Below are 13574 nucleotides of genomic sequence, written 5' to 3'. Positions count from 1 at the left end.
GCCCTAAATTAGCTCATGCACTACTCCAAAGGCCATGCAGATGCATATAATTACCACAATGTATACTAAATAGCCGAAATCACTACAACTAAACTAATGAACAAAATTGATGAAAATCACTAACGTCTAGTCATGCAGACGAACTTAGTCCCGTTTTATCAGGCAATTTCTGTGGCATCTTTTTGGCCACGCGGTCAGCTACTTGCGCTATAATCAACAAAAATAGACATTAAATTAAGTTAAGCAGCAAACAAAACAAAACAATTTTGTTAGTTGTTCGTCCATTTTCTGACCAATTTGCTCCCCCAACAAAAATTTCGTTATTGACAGACCCTAAATTCACCCCTTGACAGTCAAGACCATTTTAAAGGCAAAATTTTTGGGACCAATTAAAAAGGTCCAGAAAAAACCAGTTTGTAGAAAATCCAATGTATTGGTCAAAATTTTTATACGTGAAAAAATCAAATTTGGTAGCCCTTTTTTAAACCCAATTTTGTAACAAACAAAACTAAAAATTGAAGATATCTCGTTTTTATTCGCTTCCAATTGAACATAGCTTTCCATTGATGCTATTTTGACCCCTCTAAGTAGCTTCAAAAAAGTCGGAAAAATGCTAAAAAAAAAATTCGGTCTAAATAATTGATAAATTCAAAAATCGACTTTTGAGACAAACTGCTCACTATCAACTCAGTAAGGACCACTGCGGCAAATTAAAGCCCCTTTACAATTGATATGCATATGTAATAAGTTTAGAACTAAATAAACACAGCATTTGTCTATTTATTTAAGAGTGAGACAAATTAACCCGCCAAATACGCTTTAAGTTCTACTTTCAGTTGATCGATCTTTACAAGTAACTATACTAAAAAATACCCATCCTCCATGCCTAAACAGCAACTCAATTGCCCTAAATTAGCTCATGCAATTTTCAAAAGATCATGCAGATGCATATAACTACCAAAATTGATACTAAATAGGCGAAATCAGTACATCTAAATTTATGAACAAATTTGATGAAAATCACTAACGTCTATTCATGCAGACGAACTTGATCCTGGTCTATCAAGCAATTTTTCTGGCATCTTCTTAGCCATGCTGGCAGATGCTTGAGCTATAATCAACAAATATAGACATCGAATTAAATCAGCACACAAAACAAAGCAAATTTGTAATTTTTTGCATTTAATTTTGACTATTCACGTTTTCTAATTGCGGTCTTCTTTTCATGGTTTTTCTTGACATTTGGTAGATACTCCCACTTTTTTCTTTTTCCTGACTTGTGGCTTGATCTTTTTTACGCCCCCACTGCTCGATTCCCGCTGTAACAAATACCGCGCTTCTCCACCCAACTTTTCCAACACTTTACCTTGCCACCTCGATGACAACTCACGTACCAGTTTCATCTCATCCCGACCTAGTCCAAAGCCATCATACTTGTTGTCCAGGCCATGGATACGTCCAGAAAAGCGGTTTCTCCCCCTGATTTCTTATTGGACTCTTCCAGGAGCATCATACAGCGGGTTGTCGGAGCCACGACAACAAACTCTTGCAATCCCTTCAAAACGTAGTAAGAGGAGCTGGTGAACGAAAAGTCAACGTGCAATGGCTGAATGGAGTTTTTCTGTGAGATCATGAACGAATTTTCAACTGACCATTTTTACACCCGAATTTTCAACTGACCATTTTTACAACCGGATTTACGGTTGTGGGCTAAGAAAATTTGCAGCAGAAATTTCGGTTGGGTGTGTCATATGGAAAGCTTCGGGCGCCAAACCTTAACAGCATCAAGAAAACATTATCATTGTTGTCATCATCGTCAAATACTAGTTTTGGATTATTATTATTATCATTGTTATTACTATTATTTTTATTAATATTATTATTATTATTTTTATTATTATTATTATTATTATTATTATTATTATTATTATTATTATTATTATTATTATTATTATTATTATTATTGTTATTTTTACTATTTTTATTATTATTAGCATTTCATTATTTTTATTATAAAAACCAGGGGTAGGAATGTAGTCTGCTACATATAGAGAATGCTGCCACTGTCCCAACATTTAAAAGAATTTGCTGTAAATTCAAAATGTTATCACTTCATTGCGAACCTAAAAACTAAAAGTTGTTATTATAATTGCGCTTGCTTGAATATTCTAGTTGCACCCCCCAAAAGTTGGCTCAATAAAGTTTGCTGCATAATTATATCGTAAATGCAGTTTGTGCATAATTGTACATGTAATTGTATGAAACGCAAACAACATGCGAATATGCTATAATGTGCAAGTGGGGTGGGGGTGGGGGGTTACAAATAACCTGGGGGGCAGAAACAGAAAAAACCCAGCCTTTACCAATTGTTGTCTGATGAAAAACTCCTCCTTTTCCAACCAGTTGAACAAAAACAAATTGTGGACGCTCCGCTTAAAGTCGCTTGACATCAGAACTGAATCGTCGATGTTTTTCTTGAAACCTTGCAATTTTTTTAGCATTAAAAGTTTGTAGAATTGGTCTGACATCACAAACACGACAAGAAATGCTGACAGTTTCTTCAACATCAGATGTTTTAATTTGGAAACCGAAATCTCTTGCTGTTTTGGCTCGGCACAGAGATTCGTCAATAATTTTGTCCAAATTAACAGGCCGTTAATTTGATACTGCATTTGACAATGGATCATAGATTGAAGACTCAACCACTGTTCCTTCGACATATCCATCCAAAAATATTTGCAGCATTCTCGTGATGATTAGACGGGATTTACACTTTCTGGGCGGCAATCGTTTAACGGGAAGCTCAATATTTCTTTTGAATTTCCACTTGAATCCTGGCTGTTCTGAGGACGGTTCTGACTGTGGTCCAGAGGACGGTTCTGGCTGTTGTCCTGTGGACGGTCCTGGCTTGTCCCTTTGTATAAACTCACCGATAGCCGCTGTTCTACACCAGCTTACTGCTCTCTTGAATACTGGCTTCTGAAGACGTGTCCACCACCATGTCCTTCACTGTCACTATCCCATGTCTTTCGCCACCATCTCCTTAACCACCATCTCCTTCACTGCAATTGTCATCATCTTTTTTGCCACCATCTCCACCACTATGTCCTTCACTGAAATACCCACCATGTCCTTTGCCACCATTTCCTTCACCACCATGTCCTTCACTGTAATTCCATTCATCTCTTTCGCCACCATCTCCACCACCATGTCCTTCGCTGTCATTTCCACCATGTCTTTCGCCACCATCTCCTTCACCACCATGTCCTTCACTGTCACTCCCACCATTTCCTTCACCAACACATCCATCACCATGTTCATCACCACCGTATCCACCACCATGTTCTTCACCACCATATCCACCACAATGTTCTTCACCACCATATCCACCACCATGTCCTTCAAGATGTACTTGACCAACATATCCACCACAATGTCCTTCAACGCCATATCCGCCACCATGTCCTTCACCATCATATCCACCGCCATGTCCTTCACCATTCCATCACCACCAAATCCACCGCCATGTCTTTCACCGCCATGACCATCACCACCATATTCTTCACCACCAACTCCGTCGCCACCGTCTCCGTCGCCAGCATCATTCCCATCATCATCACCATAACTGTCATTTTCGCCGGCATCCGTTGCTTTTCCGCTCCTCCTGTCTTGCTTTCTTGCTGTGTAAATTGCCGAGCTGTTCAGTGAGGCATTCTCACCAATTGATCGATTATTTTCTAGCTACACAAATCTTTCGCTGGCATCATTTCCAGGTTATTTGCAACTAAAGTTGCTTTAATAAAAGTCACTTGAGGGAATAATGAGAATCCCGATTTTCCTCCACCTCTTCGCAGAAAGGCTTGAAATCCCAACTCAAAGCGAATGCTGTCGATGTTTCTCTCCGTAGTATAGTAGAGGTTATGCCTCAACATGATCGTTTCTGGATCATCAGCAGTCCATTTTTGTTTCATTTCATCGCGGCACTGTTTTTGCAAAGAATGCGATGCCAAAACATGAGAAACTTTCCATGCTGCTTCATCCTTTTTGGGGTCACCACTTCCACAAAAAACATTTTTGACTAGTGAGGACTTTCTTGACAAAACTATTCTGATGCTTCTGCAAATTCGATCGCGTAGAATTTATGTGGCCGCATTCTAAATAAAAAAATCTTATTGTTTTCAAAAATATAAAAAAAAAGCGTTCATGCCTAGTTTGCAACTTCTAGTTTTACGTGAACATATTAATAATTGGCCAAAATTTCGGTTGGCTAAAAAAATATTGAGGGCAAACCACACACAATAAAAACTTCCGCACCATACAAATTTCAAAAAAACTGTAAGTATTGAATCCTTCAAAATTGTAATAGGTCTTACCGACAACAATAAATTAATACAAATCGGCAGAGGGCGCATGATACAATGATATTTGAAATCCAGGAGGGCGCATCTCAAACTTCATACAGTATAATAGGCGCTCCATAAAAAATATAATAATAATTAATATCATTTTTTATTATTATTATCTTTGCAAGTCCTTTTTGCGAATTCATCCATTTCAACAGCGACAATAAGTTAACAAATAATAGACAATTAATTTTCTGACAAATTAAACAAATCAAAGATTTAAGCAATCAAATTCTAATAAAGCAGGCAATCAAATCATGTGTAAAAAATCAAATCAAATAATAACAAATAATTTTTTAAAAAACTGGAATGTGAAAGATGGATTTAAAAAAAACTGGATAGTGAATTAAAAAAACGAGGTGTTAAAAAACTGAATTGAGTATAAAATAAGCAATTGATTAAAAAACTGGATAGGGAATAAACATAAGCAATGGATTGAAAAACTGGATTGTGAATAAAAATAGCAAGGGATTAAAAAACTGGATCGTGAAAAAAAGACAAATTTTTGAAACATTTGGATTGTTGGATATTGAACAATAGGATTAAAAAAGTCGGAGTCAATAAAAAGAACAGAGAAAGCGAGGTATTAGAGAAAAAATGAAGGAAAATGAAGCGATGATTACTAAGCAAACCAAGGATAAAAAGGAGGGTTGAAAAAACGAAGAAATCAAGGGTTAACTCAAAGCGAGAGTTAAAACAATTGAAGTGTGGGTGTGTTCGAAGCAAGGATGAGTCAGCAATTGTAAAGCAGAGTGATGAGTGAGTTATTTTTAGGGTGCTAGAATATAGACAGGGCGATTACCCAAAAAGTAACAACAGAGAAATTTAGCCGACACATTTAACTGCCCATTGACCATTTAGCTGACTGAATCAAGTTAAATTGAACAACCGTTTCAACTCAGACAAGGAGAAGGCAGAATATTGGAAGCGCGTGATCTCACGCGTATCGTTTAGTCAAATGTCAAAACAGCCAAATGCATATTTAAAGTAGCGGAATTACAATGGCAGAATTAATTGTATATAACGTTAATTTGATACTGCATTTGACACTGGATCATAGATTGAAGACTCAACCACTGTTCCTTCGACATATCTATCCAAAAATATTTGCAGTATTCTCGTGATGATTAGACGGGATTTACACTTTCTGGGCGGCAATCGTTTAACGGGAAGCTCAATATTTCTTTTGAATTTCCACTTGAATCTTGGCTGTTCTGAGGACGGTTCTGACTGTGGTCCAGAGGACGGTTCTGGCTGTTGTCCTGAGGACGGTCCTGGCTTGTCCCTTTGTATAAACTCACCGATAGCCGCTGTTCTACACCAGCTTACTGCTCTCTTGAATACTGGCTTCTGAAGACGTGTCCACCACCATGTCCTTCACTGTCATTTCCACCATGTCTTTCGCCACCATCTTCTTCACCACCATGTCCTTCACTGTCACTCCCACCATTTCCTTCACCAACACATCCATCACCATGTTCATCACCACCATATCCACCACCATGTTCTTCACCACCATATTCACCACAATGTTCTTCACCACCATATCCACCACCATGTCCTTCAACATGTACTTGACCAACATATCCACCACAATGTCCTTCAACACCATATCCGCCACAATGTCCTTCACCAACATATCCACCGCCATGTCCTTCACCATTCCATCACCACCATATCCACCGCCATGTCTTTCACCGCCATGACCGTCACTACCATATTCTTCACCACCAACTCCGTCGCCACCGTCTCCGTCGCCAGCATCATTCCCATCATCATCACCATAACTGTCATTTTTGCCGGCATCAGTTGTTTTTCTGCTCCTACTGGCATCTGCACTTCTGCTCCTCCTGTCTTGCTTTCTTGCTGTGTAAATTGCCGATCTGTTCAGTGAGGCATTCTCACCAATTGATCGATTATTTTCTAGCTACACAAAACTTTCACTGGCATCATTTCCAGGTTATTTGCAACTAAAGTTGCTTTAATAAAAGTCACTTGAGGGAATAATGAGAATCCCGATTTTCCTCCGCCTCTTCGCAGGAAGGCTTGAAATCCCAACTCAAAGCGAATGCTGTCGATGTTTCTCTCCGTAGTATAGTAGAGGTTATGCCTCAACATGATCGTTTCTGGATCATCAGCGGTCCATTTTTGTTTCATTTCATCGCGGCACTGTTTTTGCTAAGAATGCGATGCCAAAACATGAGAAACTTTCCATGCTTCTTCATCCTTTTTGGGGTCACCACTTCCACAAAAAAAACATTTTTGACTAGTTAGGACTTTCTTGACAAAACTATTCTGATGCTTCTGCAAATTCGATCGCGTAGAATTTATGTGGCCGCATTCTAAATAAAAAATCCTATTGTTTTCAAAAATATAAAAAAAGTGTTCATGCCTAGTTTGCAACTTCTAGTTTTACGTGAACATATTAATAATTGGCCAAAATTTCGGTTGGCTAAAAAAATATTGAGGGCAAACCACACACAATAAAAACTTCCGCACCATACAAATTTCAAAAAAACTGTAAGTATTGAATCCTTCAAAATTGTAATAGGACTTACCGACAACAATAAATTAGTACAAATCGGCAGATGGCGCATGATACAATGATATTTGAAATCCAGGAGGGCGCATCTCAAACTTCATACAGTATAATAGGCGCTCCATAAAAAATATAATAATAATTAATATCATTTTTTATTATTATTAGCTTTGCAAATCCATTTTGCGAATTCATCCATTTCAACAGCGACAATAAGTTAACAAATAATAGACAATTAATGTTCTGACAAATTAAACAAATCAAAGATTTAAGCAATCAAATTCTAATAAAGCAGGCAATCAAATCATGTGTAAAAAAACAAATCAACTAATAACAAATAATTTTTAAAAAAACTGGAATGTGAAAGATGGATTTTAAAAAAAGCTGGATAGTGAATTAAAAAAACGAGGTATTAAAAAACTGAATTGAGTATAAAATAAGCAATTGATTAAAAAACTGGATAGGGAATAAACATAAGCAATGGATTGAAAAACTGGATTGTGAATAAAAATAGCAAGGGATTAAAAAACTGGATCGTGAAAAATAGGCAAATTTTTGAAACATTTGGATTGTTGGATATTGAACAATAGGATTAAAAAAGTCGGAGACAATAAAAAGAACAGAGAAAGCGAGGTATTAGAGAAAAAATGAAGGAAAATGAAGCGATGATTACTAAGCAAACCAAGGATAAAATGGAGGGTTAAAAAAACGAAGAAATCAAGGGTTAACTCAAAGCGAGAGTTAAAACAATTGAAGTGTGGGTGTGTTCGAAGCAAGGATGAGTCAGCAACTGTAAAGCAGAGTGATGAGTGAGTTATTTTTAGGGTGCTAGAATATAGACAGGGCGATTACCCAAAAAGTAACAACAGAGAAATTTAGCCGACATATTCAACTGACCATTGACCATTTAGCTGACTGAATCAAGTTAAATTGAACAACCGTTTCAACTCAGACAAGGAGAAGGCAGCATATTGGAAGCGCGTGATCTCACGCGTATCGTTTAGTCAAATGTCAAAACAGCCAAATGCATATTTAAAGTAGCGGAATTACAGTGGAAGAATTAATTGTATATTGCTTGGTAATAAATGCACTAACCATTGCAATAGTTTCAGTATAAATAATTCTTTTAACTAATTTACGTTGTTAAATCTGAGAGATATTCGATTTCAAACATAAAGCTTCAAATATGGGCCAACGGTTTTTTGTAACAATTGTTCTTCAGAAACTTGAATGAAACTTTTTTCAGCTATTTCCTCGTGATCAGCTATTTCCTCGTAATTTCTGTCGCACTATTTTATCCAATAAAAAAAAATAACCATATCTAACACTTATCGAATATCTAATATCTAATATTCATTCTATCATTAGATAGCATTAGATATAGAAATTGAGATAGATACGACATTGTTTTTGAATGGGGGATTCCTATAATCCCCCATATAAAGGAAAAATTTGTCATTTTTCATTAATGATTATAATTATTGAAGTATTGTTAGTTGGAAGTCGGGTTTTACGGTTGTGGGCTAAGAAAACTTGCTGCAGAAGTTTCGTTTGCGAGCGTCATATGGAAAGCTTCGAGCGCCAAACCTTAACAGCATCAAGAACAACATCATCATTGTTATCATCATCGTCAAATACTAGTTTTAGATGATTACTATTATTATTATTATTATTATTATTATTACTCTTATTACTATTATTATTATTATTATTATTATTATTATTATTATTATTATTATTATTATTATTATTATTATTATTATTATTATTATTATCATTATTATTATTATTATTATTATTATTATTATTATTATTATTATTATTATTATTATTATTATTATTATTATTATTATTGTTATTATTATTATTATTATTATTATTATTATTATTATTGTTATTATTATTATTATTATTATTATTATTATTATTATTATTATTATTATTATTATTATTACTATTATTATTATTATTATTATTATTATTATTATTATTATTATTAGTATTATTATTATTATTATTATTATTATTATTATTATTATTATTATTATTATCATTATTATTATTATTATTATTATTTTTATTATTATTATTATTATTATTATTATTATTATTATTATTAGTATTGTTGTGGTACCAGGGTACCTATCTCCAAATGGAGATAACAAACTGACAACCAAGATCTCTAAAAGTAGTGTTTATAAACACTGATAACCTATATGAAATTTTATATATATATATATATATATATATATATATATATATATATATATTCCTTTTCAAGTGTAGTACTTGAATAGTGTGAAGCTACATTACTTTCGGTTTATCTGTATGTTATTGAATAAGCATCGCAGTATCTAATGAAAGTGTTAACGTTGATCTGAAAGGTGTCTGTCTAGTGCAATACATAGTACATATGCGGTTCAATGTTTAAGTGCAGTTTTTGCCTTATCGTATGTTTGAACTAGTAATCATGGTTCCAAGTGGAATTAACGAATTCATCGTTTTTTCGTTTTCTCACTCACCACATGGCGCAGTCAGCATTTAAAAAAATCTCCAATAGGAGTCCCGTTATTTTGGGAAGCAGGAGCGAACCCAAATCAGGAGTGGGCACAATGGTTTTCGACATTCAAACTAGCCGTAATGGCAAAGGAGAATTTAAAGGTGGACAAATTGCTGAGGACTAAACCAACCCCAGCTGACTTATTTTACCCGGCAATGCCAAGTTTGGAGGACCCAAGACCAAACGAATCAGATGAAGAAGCGAGAAAGAGAGACATAAGAAATCAAAGAAGAAAAATTGACTGGGAAAATGAGTGTAAGACCATAGAATTCAGAGGACCATATGTGGAGAGATATCCATGGGACGAAGCTGACACCAAAACCAAGAGTTTACTATACCTATCAATTGGACAAGAAGGAACACGACAATATCACCAAAACAATCCACACACGAAAACAGACACATGCAGCACATACGAATTTGCACACGAATTAGCAATCACAATCACGAAACCCAGAAACACAACATACGACAGATTTCAAATCATAAACGCACGACAAGAACCACATGAATCTTTAGAAACATTTTACAGTAGACTCAGAGAATTAGGAGCAAAAGCAGCATTCGGAGCAGTAGAACAAGACCTTGTAAAAGACTTTTTCATCGGCAAAATGAACAACACAGCCATACAAATGGAACTCCTTTCAAAGATGAGAACACCCGCGCAAGCACTCAACTACGCACTAGCAAGAGAACGTGGACAACAAAATCAAAAAGAAATACTGAGAGGAAACAATTCCAATTGGAACACAACAGTAGCACACTTATCAGCACGCAAAACAAAACCAGCATTACTACCCACACCAAAAAACACAAAGCAATACCCACAATGCTGGAGATGTGGAGGTTCATCCACACCTAATCACAACAACAACTGTCCAGCAAGAATATCACAATGCAACATATGCAAAAAACCAGGACACTTCGCAAAAATGTATCGACCACAAATACCACCACTTCCAAAGAACAGAGGACAATACCAACAACGACAAAACCAACAAACAAGGAACGTCAAAAATATCAACGAGGAGGAGGAAGAAACAGTAGCACCACCACTAGAAGAGGAAGAGGAGGAGGAATCAATTGACCCAGAACCAACAATGTATATAACAGAACTCATGGAAGATTGGAACAAGATCAATCTGATAGAAAACGAATTAAAAGAAACAAAAAGTTTCGAACTCAACAAAATGACTCCACTTGGAGAAATCATAATTCAAATAACCCTAAACAAGAATAACAAGCTGAATTGGCTAACTGATACAGGATCCCAACGGAGTTTCATTGACATCAAGACAGCAAATGAATTAATTCAAAACAACAGAAACATGATTCTAGAATCATACAATGGACAGATGAAATTCAAATGCTTCAATAACCAAGACATCCCCATTATAGGACAAATCCAAATAGAACTACACTCAGGATCCTGGACAGCCAAGATTTGCAACATATTGGTGGTAAAACACGGTTCACAAAATCTCATGGGAAGAGATGTGCTATCAAAATTTGGACTAACACTAACGCGACAACAAAAAGAAGGTAAGAAAGTTTTCAATATGAACGAAAACATACTCGAACAAAACATAACAAAATGGATTTTTAAAAAATATCCACATCTCTGTACAAGATTAGGTAGAAGCAAAAATCATATTGCGAAATACATCATGAAAAAAGAAAAAAACGCCAACACAACACAAAGGACGAAAAGTACCCTTACATCTAGTGGAAAAAGTAGAACACGAACTACAAAAATTAATAGAAGATAAACAAATCATCCGTTTGGAGAAATGCCCAGACGACCTATTCATAAGCCCAGTGGTAATAACAGTCAAAAAGGACAAATCGATAAAAATAACACTAGATTCAAAAGTACTTAATAAAACAATACACAAAAACAAATATCAAATGCAAAGCATTGATCATCTCACAGATTCTCTCGCAATGCAAATCGCATAAAATAAAAACAAGGAGGCACCATGGTGGTTTAGTAAAATTGATCTCAAATACGCTTACAGCCAAATACCACTCGACAATAACATTGCTGAACACTGCAACTTCAATATACTTGGAGGCAAAGCAACCGGAACTTACAGATTCATCAATGGATTCTACGGTCTAACCCATATGCCGGCAAAATTTCGAAAAACCATAGATAAAACTTTAGAAGGATGCAAAAATTACTTCGCATTTTAAGATGACATCCTCATTGCAACTATAGGAAAATTAAAAGAACACGAAGAAACATTAGATATAATCTTAGACAGGTTAAACAAAGAAGGTTTAGCATTCAGCTTACAAAAATTTGAATTCGCCAAACAACAGATCGAAAGGCTCAGATTTAAAATAACTCCACATGGAGTGACACCGCTGATCACAAAAACCGAAATACTACAAAAATTGGACACACCGAAAACACTTAAACAACTTAGATCATTCATGGGTAGCATTCACCATCTAAGTCAATTTATTCCAAACTTAGCTGAAATTTCAGAACCACTACGTCCACTATTAAAAAAGGAAAATGTAACGGCCTCGAAAAAGTTAAAATGGGAAGAGAAACATACAAAAAGTTTCGAAAACATCAAATCACAGATAGCAAAAATAGTAGAAAACAAACACTTCGACGCAGATAAAGAAATTTGAGTTAAAAGCGATGCGAGCAAATTAGGTTTAGGCGCAATATTCGAACAAAAAACGGAAAACGTTTGGCACGCAACTGCATTTGCAAGTCAAGTTTTAAATACAGTGGAACAAATATATAGTACAAATGAATTAGAATTACTAGCAGTAGTGTGGTCATTGGAACATTTTAACCAAATCTTCAAGGTTCGGAGTTTACACTCCAAACGGATCATCAAGCATTGTTAACAGCATTAAAAAAACAGAGGAAAGAAAACCTACCAAAGTAGGTTAACACGCTGGGTTGACAAAATACTACCATTCAATTTCACCATAGAACACATCCCAAGCAAACAGATGGGATTTGCAAATTATTTTAGCCGAAATCCAAATTGAATTGCAACCCCACCCTCCGAAGAAGATACACATTTTGTAATAAACCAAATAAACGACTTTAAATTCACACTAATAAGAACACATTACGTAACAACACTAATAATAGACATAACAACGATGACGTCACGAATCGTTCTCAACGCAAGCACACAACAACACACGCTTTTTGCCATTCTCGCCATAGAAAACAGTCGCTAAAGTTAACACACAAATCAAACGCACAAATTCTCCAAACGGAAAACATTAGTTTAATTAAATTACATCATAATCCAATTAATTCGTTATACAGTCCTTTAAAAATTTTTACAAAAAACCTACAAATTATCAGTCTCCAAATCAATTTATAAACGTTATAACTAGAAATATACCGCAAATAGAGACGTCAAATAAAACAATCATTAGAAGATATAGAGCGCCGAATAAGAAGAGAACAATCCCACAAAACATGGAAAATCAAACAACAAGACCACCCCTAGTAACAATAAGTACCCAAACGGAGGACAGTGATAACATCGAAAGAGGGCGCGAACCAGTTCAACCCGAATTTCATCCACAAATATTCCCCCTTATCGGAAACATTTGTCCCAAGTATTCGCAAACATTTGTCCCAAGTATTCGGAGAAGAATTCCTGGCGGAGGCAATCAGACAGGATTGTACACTCACACCAATTATTAAAATTATAAAAGGCAAAGAATGGAAAGCACTCAGAAAATCGAAGAAGTATTTTTATTCGCTACGAAAAGATCTCGCCGTCACAAACTCCGGCTGCATGCTCTATGATAATAAATTTGTAATACCGAGGAACTTAAAAAAATTCGTAATTGATGCAATCCATCAGACACATCCGGGACAAGCAGGCATGCTTAGTCTAGGAAACCTAATTTGGTTTCCCGGTATCCATCGTAGTTTAACATCCAAAGCCCAAGCATGTGAAGAGTGCACTAAACAAGGTAAAAACTTAAAACCTATTATGTCTAAACAAAATTTAGGAAAACTTCCCCCTCTGGAAGAACCAAATGAAGAACTCCAAATGGACTTCGGAGGCCCCATCCT

This window comes from Convolutriloba macropyga, chromosome 11 (assembly GCF_964194025.1).
Source record: "Convolutriloba macropyga chromosome 11, txConMacr16.3, whole genome shotgun sequence".
Taxonomy (NCBI): domain Eukaryota; kingdom Metazoa; phylum Xenacoelomorpha; order Acoela; family Convolutidae; genus Convolutriloba; species Convolutriloba macropyga.
This window is presented reverse-complemented; position numbering follows the sequence as displayed.